This window comes from Ailuropoda melanoleuca, chromosome 10 (genome assembly GCF_002007445.2).
Source record: "Ailuropoda melanoleuca isolate Jingjing chromosome 10, ASM200744v2, whole genome shotgun sequence".
NCBI classification, from domain to species: Eukaryota; Metazoa; Chordata; class Mammalia; order Carnivora; family Ursidae; genus Ailuropoda; species Ailuropoda melanoleuca.
In genome coordinates, this window is record NC_048227.1 from 100,193,482 (window position 1) to 100,201,537 (window position 8,056).

General features: G+C 46.8%; 1 long non-coding RNA gene across 4 annotated transcripts; it reads right to left on the reverse strand.

The window, feature by feature from the left end:
- Positions 1 to 628: 628 nt before the first annotated feature.
- On the reverse strand, positions 629 to 7,757 carry LOC105235813. 4 transcript variants are annotated; one of them, XR_004628191.1, is made up of 6 exons: positions 7,497 to 7,757; positions 6,520 to 6,655; positions 5,496 to 5,637; positions 5,087 to 5,191; positions 1,962 to 2,043; positions 629 to 1,827 (listed from the first exon to the last, which is right to left on the reverse strand). It is a non-coding gene; the product is annotated as an uncharacterized LOC105235813 (long non-coding RNA). The 4 variants fall into 4 exon arrangements; XR_004628192.1 differs by lacking the exon at positions 1,962 to 2,043 and having other exon boundaries at positions 674 to 1,827; XR_002141902.2 differs by lacking the exon at positions 629 to 1,827 and having other exon boundaries at positions 1,840 to 2,043.
- Between the last annotated feature and the right edge of the window lie 299 nt (positions 7,758 to 8,056).

Consider the following 8,056-nt stretch of genomic DNA (forward strand, 5'->3'; position numbering starts at 1 on the left):
TCTAAATAGGCTAAATAGAAAGTTGAAATAATGCTGCTTATTTAAAAGAACACTAACTTAGGGGTGACTGGGTGGCTCAGTAGGTTAAGCATGTTGCCTGAGGCTCAGGTCATGATCCCAGGGTCCCCTGATCAGCCCTGCATCGTGCTCCCTGCTCAGCGCGGAGTCTTGCTTCTCCCTCTGCACCCCCCCCCCACTGCTCATGCTTTTTCCCTCTCCCTCACTCTCTCTCAAATAAATAAAAAAAACAAAAACAAAACCCCAATAACTTATATCTACGTCATTCCAGAAAAGATGTAAGAGAGCTAAAGCATAACTTACCATGTTATCTTGTGAAATGATTTTAAACTTAGAAATAAGTCTGTCGTAGAACAAATTAAAATGCCTCTTAAGGGGAACTATTATTACAGGAACAATAGAAAGTTATAAAAATGAAAATTTCTGGAAATATATTTGCACTCTTTATCTCATTGATTTACCTATAATTAAGAATATCCCTTGGGGTGCCTGGGTGGCACAGCGGTTAAGCGTCTGCCTTCGGCTCAGGGCGTGATCCCGGCGTTATGGGATCGAGCCCCACATCAGGCTCCTCCGCTATGAGCCTGCTTCTTCCTCTCCCACTCCCCCTGCTTGTGTTCCCTCTCTCGCTGGCTGTCTCTATCTCTGTCAAATAAATAAATAAAATCTTTAAAAAAAAAAAGCATATCCCTGATATTTTTACACCCCAAACAGGAATAAACTTCAGGTTTTACAAATGTATTGTTATGAGGATGTTTTTGGGAGAACAAAGACATACTTTTTTTTTTTTTTTTCTGAATTTGGACTTAGGCTATTGTCCAGAGAAACTGAAATGAGTAGAAGCAGACGCTTTCGTAAAGGTCTCAATTGCCTTTTGAAAGAAAACAATATAAATAGTAAAAACATCGGAGAAAAGGGAAAATAATGAAAATACAATTAATACTTATACATACGTTTATTATTTACAAGGCACTTTCATATATTTTTTTGATCTCGCAACCAACCTTCGAGGTAGGTAGGTTTCAGTTTTCATTCCAATGAGATTTTTATTTCCCAGAAATGCCAAGGATGCCAAGAAAAGTTTGTTTTTGGATTTGGTTTCCCTGTAGTCAGAGAATAAATAGAAATCGCGCACGTTGTTGTACTGGCTAGCTTTCATTCAGAAATAGCATTAGACATTTCTCAAAACCCATTCTTTACAGAGGAGACAAGAAATTTCTGAAATCCACTTTGGATTCTTTTGGAATTCTTTCTGGCGAAGCAGCATTTTCAGTTGAGATTAGTATTTGTTGTGCTCCCGTCCTCCCAGGAGCAGATGGGCGTTGGCCGCAGATGTAAGTGTTCTGAACACCAGGGCTGGGCTCTCCAGTTGGAACGTCTTGCAGAACTCCGAGCTTTACTCTCCCCCGTCCCCGGCAGGTGCGTCGTCTTGGGAGCTGCAGGACCGTTGTTTCTCACCGCCGAGAGGAAGCTTCTCCTTTCGAAAGCCTTCGTGCTTGCTTACTGTTCCTTTGCATGTATTATGAGGAATCAGCAAAGGCGCTTCGGAGACGTTGGCCCTCTTCCTAATTTTTGCTGCTTTAAAACTGACTGCATACTCTTCTGCTCCTCAATTAACAAGTGTCTGTATTTGGGGGTCAGTTTCGGCTTGGGCTTGAGGCCCATTCCAGCTTTATCCGGCACCCATACGAACATGCTTCTTCAAAATCGTGTGAGGAGGGGCACCTGGGTGGCTCAGTCGGAAGAGCATTCGACTCTTGATCTCAGGGTAGTGAGTTCAAGCCCCACGCTGGACATGTTGCCTACTTACTTTAAAAAAAAAAAAAATTTAAAGTGAGGAAACGTAGGCCCAGAAGAAGCCGCGGGCCTGAATGAGGCAGGTGTCTTGTAGTTTCAGCTATGTTGCCTGTGTGCACAGGCCAAGAGCCGGTGAGGGTCCTCACCTGGATCTTACTGTGAAGAAACACCAGACGAACCCAAACTGAATGATGCCGTACGACAATAAATGGCCTATACTCTTCTGAACTGTCAAGATCAAGAAACAAAAGACAGGAAGTAATGTGGCCGTTCCACGTGGAAGAAGACTCTAGAGACCTTATACAAAGTGCCATGTATGAGCTGGGCAGGGACAAATTAACCGTAAAGAACATTATTAGGACAACTGATGAAGGTGGAATGTGGATTATGTCTGTGTGTTTGCCTGGAGAAGGATATATATTGTTAACAATGGTTACTTGGGAAAGAGTGGGAGTTGGAAATGAAAATGTGGAAAAAATACCACAATTAAAAAAATAAAAAACATACAGGATGCAAGCAGCATGCATGATATGATTTCATTTTTGTTAAATGATATAGGTGTATGTGTGTAAAATGAATTATATAAGGATGGACAACAAAATGTTAATGACTATCTTAAAGTGATGGGAATTCGAACAACTTTTATATTTTTTGTATTTATGTGCAATATAATTTTTCTTTTTTTGCAATACAATTTTTTCAATGCACATGTATTATTTTCATGAAAATACCAAAAAGTAATTTTTTTAGTGTTAAAAGGCAAGAAAAACTCACTTGGGGACAATTACAAGAAAATTTTGGATTAAGTTCTTTCTGCTTTATCCACTTTTTTCCTATAGTCCTGAGTTTATTACTTTAAACATCTTACATGTTTTGACCCATGACGTTCCCAGATGTGCTGACCACATGTAAAAATGTGAGCCAGTTCCCTGGGTTGGAAGGAATTAGGGTGTCTGATTTCTTGGAGAATTCTGTTTGATATAGGAGTTTCAGCAGTTACTTCCTGCCATTCTAGAGCTCTCAGAAGAAAACCTTTTCTGGTGACTTCAAAGTTCTCCTTAGACGACTATGTCTCTTTGACCTCTACGTACTTTGACACACTGAATGCACTTTCATCCTGACCTCAAAAGGTATATAAATTATATAATGTCCTGGATCTGAACGTTTTCCCCTTTCACCATACATAAGACCAATTCTTCCTCTTGGCTGCTTGGAGGTATTCTGAGAATTACTGAGGTGGATTTGTGGAATTTTTTGAGCTGCTCAGATGAAAGGAACAAAGCTCTAATTTTGTTAATAACATAACCTTGTTGTCAGTAGGCCCACCGAGTCAGGTGAAAACAGGAAAGAGCCGCTGGAATCAAAGACACCCCCAACAATCCAGGGAGGCCTAGCTTGGTGCTCTGAGTGCCCACGGGGGTGCTGACTATATCAGTTTTAGGAGGGTGGTCAGACGTTAAGAAGAGAGAGTAGGGGCTCCTGGGTGGCTCAGTGGGTTAAGTATCTGCCTTCAGCTCAGGTCATGATCCCAGGGTCCTGGGATCGAGCCCCATGTTGGGCTCCCTGCTCGGTAAGGAGCCTGCTTCTTTGTCTCCCCCCTCTCGTTCTCATGCTCAGTCTCTCTCTCATGAATGAATAAAATCTTAAGAAGGAGGAGGAGGAGATGATGATGATGATTATGATAGAGTAATGCTCCCAGAAGGAGCTCTCAACTAGCAGCGGCTGGGTTGGTGGATAAAGGTCAGCTTCCTCAACCTGCTAATGGGGAACTGTGAGGTGGGTTCTGCACCACTCTCCAGTGTTCCCTGGAGGGTTTGAGCTTCAGTCACCTATGGTGGTAACTTGCTTCATAATGCATGCTCTAGAAGCTTCTTTCCCTCTATTTCATTTCACTGGCCCCACTGTTTTCCGGAATCCCTTCCCAAGTGAACTTCTTGCTCTTAAATATTGTCAGTTCTAGTCCAACTAGAATCGTCATGTGTTTCCCCCACCACTCCCACTGCCCCAAGATCCTATCCCCCTTGGGTCTGCCTATCCAAATTGCCACAGCCCCCAGCCCCACTTTGAGCAAAGTCTACTCAGTTGGCAGCTAGTCAGACACAGTGTACTCTTTCCATTGTGTAGCGGGCTGGAGTAGAAAGGGCTGGAATCACACATACATGCCTGGCTGAAGAATCCTGATTTAGTTACTTACTAGCTATGAACCCCTGGGCACATCACCCCACTTCTCTGAGCTTCTTTACTCCTCTGTGAAATACTGGTAAGAATCCTTGCCTTGTTGGGCTTCCTCTGGATCTAGTGAGCTAAATGTCTAAAGAACTAGGAGACTGCCTGATACAAGGAGATACTCAGAAAAGATAGTTATTTTATTGCATCATGAAGAAATTCATTCTTTACTTTCTACGTGTCTCCATCTTGTTTCTCTAAACTATAGCTTCTCTGCCACATTCAACTTATTCCTCACACTGTCTTGCACATGAAAGGCACTAATAATTGTCTGTTGTCAGTTTTCCAAAGCTTTAAATCAGAGAATGCACTCTTTTAATTCAAGATTCTCTTATGGATTATTTGCTATTGTGAGACATTCTCAAGGAATTTTTAGCAGGGTCTTCCTTTTCTTGGCCTCAGTTTTCTCCTACGCAAAACAAATGTTCAGGTCTATAATTCTAGATGCACTGAGGTCCTTGTAACTTTCCAGTGTGGAATCTGTGTATCCCTCGAAGGCCAAGTACTGTAGATTATTCTTCTTTCTGACTGGTCACCACTTAATACTGGTCACAGATTAAGTGCCTTCCCAGTGCATGTGGAGTCAATTCCAGTCACCTCACTGATCCTGTATGCTCCCAGCCTTCCCTCTTACCACTCACCTGTCCCTCACTTTATTCCAGCCAAACTGACTTTTCTTTGTACCCCTAGAATTTTCCAGGCTTGATTTGCCTAGAGGCCTTTGTACTTACTGTTTCTTATCATTTTGTTCTCTGTTCAAGTGTCTCCTCCCCCAATTCTCTCTATCCCATGATCCTGCTTTTTTTTTTTCTTGTAATGGCTCTCTGAAATTATCTAATCATTTAGTATTTATTTGCTTCTAGTGTTTGCATTTTATTTGTATTTACTGTTTGTTTTCCCCACCTCTCCCTCTAGTCCTCAGATATAAATGTTTTGGATCCCTTTATATCCCTGCCCCTAAAATAGTACTTAAAACAGATCTGACGCGAACTAGGCCCCTAAATGAACAATTGTGAAATGAATGAACGAGGAAACTCTACCATACCTTAGAGAGTCGTTTTTAGATGATCAGCTAAAATCTGTGGCCAGCACATCAGGTTCTAATGAACTTCTTTAGGTACGTGTCCTAAGTGAATGTATGGCCATAGGTCTAAGTAAACATGCAGTGGGAAGAAACAAGGAATAACTTATTTCTTTGTATTATAGAAAATTTCAAACATAAACAGAAGTCGATGTAGATAAGACTAGCCTGATGGATCCTCTTGTACCCCGTGGTGGACAGACAGACACTAGCGTGGCCCCCTCATCCTGGTGTCCATACCCTGGATAATCCTCTCTTCTGAGTATGTGCATAAACTATGACTTGCTTTCTAAGCAATAGAATATGGCAGTTTTATGTCTCCCCTGTGTGATTACTTATGTTATACAAGATTCCATCTTGCTAACAAACTTACTCCAGGGACTCCGTGCTGGTTCGATGAAGTCAGTGGCCACGCTGAGAAAGGGCACGTGACAATGAACTCCAGGTGCACTCTAGGAGCTGAGGGCAGTCGTCAGTTGTCAGCTAGCAAAAAGCCAGGGTCTTCAGTCCTACAGCTGCAAGGAAATGAAATCTACCAGTGACCTGACTGAGCAAGGAAGCTGATACTTTTCCAGTTGAGCCTCCAGATAAAACACAGCCTCACCAACACACTGATCGTAGGTTAAGACCCTAAGCAGAGGATCCTAGGTGCCTGGACACCTGACCCATAAAAAATGTGAGATAATACACTGGTGTTGTTTTGAGCTGCTTAATTTTTGCTAATTTGCGGCAATATGCAACTAATTCAGATATATCACCCAATGGAAACAATTTTCCATAGTTTGTCAGTATTGATTCATCTATACGGTCATGGTTTTGGGGCTGGAGTATTTTAAAGCACTTGCAAATACTCTAGTATCTCTAACAGAGAAGGACTTTTTAAAATAGAACCGTGATGCCAGAAAAACTAAGGCTTCACTGAGAACCAAAATAGAAGGCTTTTTAAAGCCAGGAAGTTGATGGATCTAGTATATTAATTGGACACAGGGAGAAAAGGTATGTTCTATAAATTGAGTAAGAATAACATCCCCTTGATCCCATAAGCTAAAGAACAGGTAAGAATATGAGACCTTTCCCTTGAAAGGTCTAAGCCAGTTGTTGTCATTGTTGTTTTTAAATAGTGTAGCCACAAAGCACTTAATTGTTCCTATCATATGCTCATCCGTCCTACAAAATCTCAAATGATTTAAACCCAATTCTGATTGTAGGTTTAAGATCCAACCCATTCCTCTAACCTGTTCTGGAACGGACCCTTGTGAATTCCACTTTTTTCATAACTCCTTATAATTTCATGTCCTACTATAATTGCCATCCCTACCTCTTTCCCCTTACTGCAGGAAGCTCTTTCCAACTGGCCCCAGTTCTTTCTCTCTCTTGGATAAACCAGTCTCATCTACCTTTGACACTGCTCAGTGAGGCTTTTCTCAGGGCTTTGGGTTCAATCTCATCACCACCGGGGCACTTCGAGATCTCTGGTAAGTAGAGCGTTCTCTAAACTGGATACAACAGTGCCTCGCAGGGCTGGAGCAAAGACTAGGTAAAGAAGGTGTGTAATGTGCAAAGTGCCCAGCACCGGGAAGGCACAGCCGCTCCCCACCATTCCCTTTGTTACTTCCCATCTCCAGTCTCTGAGCACCAGAACGCCCAGCACCGCGCCTCTCCCGCTTTCGTCGCGGGGGATGCAGGGATTTGTAGTTTTTTGGTCCCCAAGTCGTACTTCCTCTCGGAGCCAGTCGGCGAGAGAAAGAACTACACATCCCAGTGGGCAGTGAAAGGAAAGTGGGGCTCGGAAAACCGAGCGTCCCCGCCCGGCTGCCTTTGCTTTCAGCTGCCCACTGGTTGTTCCCACCACGCGAGGGCTTCGACCCCGCGGCAAAGCCAGGGAGGGCGCGAGCGCACCCGCGGATCTGCCGGGACGGTGGGGGGGGGCGGGCAAGGGAGACGCGGGCTGGAGAGAAGAGCGGTCGGTTCCTCCGCTGCCGTGGGAGCTCGCAGGGGAAAGGGGAGAAATAAAGCGAGTAATTCGCGAGCGCCCGTGTCAGAGAAGTGAGAAAGAAAGGGTTGGGGAGGCAGCAACCCCCGCAGAGCCTGACCGCCACGGGCTTGTCCTCCGAGACGGAGGCAGAGATCCGGGGCCGGAGGGGACCCAGACCGCCCCGCTCTCCCTGCGGGAAACCTGGAAGCCAGCAGGGCCCCGAGACCCCCCCCTCCCCAGCCCTCATCCCGGAGTCAGGCCTGCCTCATACCACCTCTCCCCATCCCGTCGCCGGGCACCCCCGCCCACTCCCGGGCAGCAGTAGAGCTCCCCGCAAGTCGACCGCGCGCCCCGCTGGGGGAGGAAGAGGAAGAGCCGGGACAGGCCGGGGAGGGTCACCTCTCCGCGCGGGTTCCTCAGGTCCCCGGGAGTGACAAGAATGAATTTGCGTGTTGCTGCGTGAATGTGTGTGTGCGCCGAAGCGGCAGCTGCGGCCGGGAATAAACCCGGAGGAGACGCTGGGAGGCGGACCGAGTCTGCGGGCGAGTGCACACCGCGGCCGGCTCCCGGGCACCGACCCGAGCCGTCCGCGAGCGTTGCCCGGGGGAACCCAGCACCTTCCCGGGGGGCCGCGCCGGGCCCGCCCGAGGGTACTGGGGCGGGGACCCCGCGGAGCCGGTGCCGGGCTTCGCGGGCGAGAAGGAGGAGCCGGAGGAGGAGCCGGGCTGGCTCGGCTAGGGCCGCCGCCTACCCGGCTGGGAGGAGGCGGACCCGCTCTGAGCGCCGCGCGCGCGCCGGGGCTGAGCCTTGCAAACAAGTGTCTGTGGCGCTCGCCCCGCGGCCCTGAGACGCGCTCCGCCGCCCCCCTCCCTCGGCGGCCCTCCTTTCGCCCGGCCCGGCCCCTATGGGGCAGGAGGGAGCTGGGGAGCCGCTGGCCGTGCAGCCCACGCCGCCGCCGC